General features: G+C 47.1%; 1 non-coding gene across 1 annotated transcript; it reads right to left on the bottom strand.

Annotated features, from left to right (window-relative positions):
- Positions 1 to 3,486: 3,486 nt before the first annotated feature.
- On the bottom strand, positions 3,487 to 3,577 carry trnap-agg (transfer RNA proline (anticodon AGG)). The gene is given in 2 exon segments: positions 3,487 to 3,522; positions 3,542 to 3,577. It is a non-coding gene; the product is annotated as a tRNA-Pro (tRNA).
- Between the last annotated feature and the right edge of the window lie 208 nt (positions 3,578 to 3,785).

The raw sequence follows: 3,785 nt of genomic DNA on the forward strand, positions 1-3,785 counted from the left end.
TGGTGTAGGAGGGAGGGTTTCTGTTATCTGGACCACTGGGAGCTCTTCCGGGGCAGGTGTGACCTGTATAAGATGGACGGGTTGCATCTAAACCGGAGAGGCATAAATATCCTGGCCGCGAGGTTTGCTAGTGTCACACGGGAGGGTTTAAACTAGTATGGCAGGGGGGTGGGCACGGGAGCAATAGGTCAGAAGGTGAGAGCATTGAGGGAGAACTAGGGAATAGGGACAGTGTGGCTCTGAGGCAGCGCAGACGGGGAGAAGTTGCTGAACACAGCGGGTCTGGTGGCCTGAAGTGCATATGTTTTAATGCAAGGAGCATTACGGGTAAGGCAGATGAACTTAGAGCTTGGATTACTACTTGGAACTATGATGTTGTTGCCATTACAGAGACCTGGTTGAGGGAAGGGCAGGATTGGCAGCTAAACGTTCCAGGATTTAGATGTTTCAGGCGGGATAGAGGGGGATGTAAAAGGGGAGGCGGAGTTGCGCTACTTGTTCAGGAGAGTATCACAGCTATACAGCGAGAGGACACCTCAGAGGGCAGTGAGGCTATATGGGTAGAGATCAGGAATAAGAAGGGTGCAGTCACAATGTTGGGGGTATACTACAGGCCTCCCAACAGCCAGCGGGAGATAGAGGAGCAGATAGGTAGACAGATTTTGGAAAAGAGTAAAAACAACAGGGTTGTGGTGATGGGAGACTTCAACTTCCCCAATATTGACTGGGACTCACTTAGTGCCAGGGGCTTAGACGGGGCAGAGTTTGTAAGGAGCATCCAGGAGGGCTTCTTAAAACAATATGTAAACAGTCCAACTAGGGAAGGGGCGGTACTGGACCTGGTATTGGGGAATGAGCCCGGCCAGGTGGTAGATGTTTCAGTAGGGGAGCATTTCGGTAACAGTGACCACAATTCAGTAAGTTTTAAAGTACTGGTGGACAAGGATAAGAGTGGTCCGAGGATGAATGTGCTAAATTGGGGGAAGGCTAATTATAACAATATTAGGCGGGAACTGAAGAACATAGATTGGGGGCGGATGTTTGAGGGCAAATCAACATCTGACATGTGGGAGGCTTTCAAGTGTCAGTTGAAAGGAATACAGGACAGGCATGTTCCTGTGAGGAAGAAAGATAAATACGGCAATTTTCGGGAACCTTGGATGACGAGTGATATTGTAGGCCTCGTCAAAAAGAAAAAGGAGGCATTTGTCAGGGCTAAAAGGCTGGGAACAGACGAAGCCTGTGTGGCATATAAGGAAAGTAGGAAGGAACTTAAGCAAGGAGTCAGGAGGGCTAGAAGGGGTCATGAAAAGTCATTGGCAAATAGGGTTAAGGAAAATCCCAAGGCTTTTTACACTTACATAAAAAGCAAGAGGGTAGCCAGGGAAAGGGTTGGCCCACTGAAGGATAGGCAAGGGAATCTATGTGTGGAGCCAGAGGAAATGGGCGAGGTACTAAATGAATACTTTGCATCAGTATTCACCAAAGAGAAGGAATTGGTAGATGTTGAGTCTGGAGAAGGGGGTGTAGATAGCCTGGGTCACATTGTGATCCAAAAAGACGAGGTGTTGGGTGTCTTAAAAAATATTAAGGTAGATAAGTCCCCAGGGCCGGATAGGATCTACCCCAGAATACTGAAGGAGGCTGGAGAGGAAATTGCTGAGGCCTTGACAGAAATCTTTGGATCCTCGCTGTCTTCAGGGGATGTCCCGGAGGACTGGAGAATAGCCAATGTTGTTCCTCTGTTTAAGAAGGGTGGCAGGGATAATCCCGGGATCTACAGGCCGGTGAGCCTTACTTCAGTGGTAGGGAAATTACTGGAGAGAATTCTTCGAGACAGGATCTACTCCCATTTGGAAGCAAATGGACGTATTAGTGAGAGGCAGCACGGTTTTGTGAAGGGGAGGTCGTGTCTCACTAACTTGATAGAGTTTTTCGAGGAGGTCACTAAGATGATTGATGCAGGTAGGGCAGTAGATGTTGTCTATATGGACTTCAGTAAGGCCTTTGACAAGGTCCCTCATGGTAGACTAGTACAAAAGGTGAAGTCACACGGGATCAGGGGTGAACTGGCAAGGTGGATACAGAACTGGCTAGGCCATAGAAGGCAGAGGGTAGCAATGGAGGGATGCTTTTCTAATTGGAGGGCTGTGACCAGTGGTGTTCCACAGGGATCAGTGCTTGGACCTTTGCTCTTTGTAGTATATATAAATGATTTGGAGGAAAATGTAACTGGTCTGATTAGTAAGTTTGCAGACGACACAAAGGTTGGTGGAATTGCGGATAGCGATGAGGACTGTCTGAGGATACAGCAGGATTTAGATTGTCTGGAGACTTGGGCGGAGAGATGGCAGATGGAGTTTAACCTGGACAAATGTGAGGTAATGCATTTTGGAAGGGCTAATGCAGGTAGGGAATATACAGTGAATGGTAGAACCCTCAAGAGTATTGAAAGTCAAAGAGATCTAGGAGTACAGGTCCACAGATCACTGAAAGGGGCTACACAGGTGGAGAAGGTAGTCAAGAAGGCATACGGCATGCTTGCCTTCATTGGCCGGGGCATTGAGTATAAGAATTGGCAAGTCATGTTGCAGCTGTATAGAACCTTAGTTAGGCCACACTTGGAGTATAGTGTTCAATTCTGGTCGCCACACTACCAGAAGGATGTGGAGGCTTTAGAGAGGGTGCAGAAGAGATTTACCAGAATGTTGCCTGGTATGGAGGGCATAAGCTATGAGGAGCGATTGAATAAACTCGGTTTGTTCTCACTGGAACGAAGGAGGTTGAGGGGCGACCTGATAGAGGTATACAAAATTATGAGGGGCATAGACAGAGTGGATAGTCAGAGGCTTTTCCCCAGGGTAGAGGGGTCAATTACTAGGGGGCATAGGTTTAAGGTGAGAGGGGCAAAGTTTAGAGTAGATGTACGAGGCAAGTTTTTTACGCAGAGGGTAGTGGGTGCCTGGAACTCACTACCGGAGGAGGTAGTGGAGGCAGGGACGATAGGGACATTTAAGGGGCATCTTGACAAATATATGAATAGGATGGGAATAGAAGGATACGGACCCAGGAAGTGTAGAAGATTGTAGTTTAGTCGGACAGTATGGTCGGCACGGGCTTGGAGGGCCGAAGGGCCTGTTCCTGTGCTGTACACTTCTTTGTTCTTTGTTCTTTGGAACTCTGCCTCAGAAGGCGGCGGAAGCGGGACATTGATTATTTTTAAGGCGGAGATTCAGCAAATAAATCAAAGGTTTATCGGGGTTACATACAAACATTGCATTCAGCCAACTACCTGGATGCGCAAGCATTCGTTTGTTTTTCTTGATATCTGAGGATAAATTCAGAGTCCTACACCATGGTGAAACGGTCTTTAAATGTCGCGTTCGTTTCTTCACGTGTTCTGTACTGACACATTCTCTGGAGCTCAAACTTGCTCCCGATTTCAGTCAATGACACCACATGGATCGTACTGATTAAACATAAACAGGGCTCGTCCGGGATTTGAACCCGGGACCTCTCGCATTTTACCGTTAATGGAAATCCCTAAGCGAGAATCATACCCCTAGACCAACGAGCCAACCAGCAGACAGCCATTACTCAAACCAGCTTATCATTGCGTCCCGAAGCCTATTGTATCAGCTCAATGCGCTTTTTTAATTCCTGTTCAATTTTGTTTCGTTGTTGAAATAAAATCAAAATAAACAATTTTTGTCCCTTGCTTTTCGTACTGGGATCATTGGGTAAATTGGAGTATTTTTGGTTTGTTGGCCTCCACTGAGAACAGA

This window comes from Scyliorhinus torazame, chromosome 24 (assembly GCF_047496885.1).
Source record: "Scyliorhinus torazame isolate Kashiwa2021f chromosome 24, sScyTor2.1, whole genome shotgun sequence".
Classification (NCBI taxonomy): domain Eukaryota; kingdom Metazoa; phylum Chordata; class Chondrichthyes; order Carcharhiniformes; family Scyliorhinidae; genus Scyliorhinus; species Scyliorhinus torazame.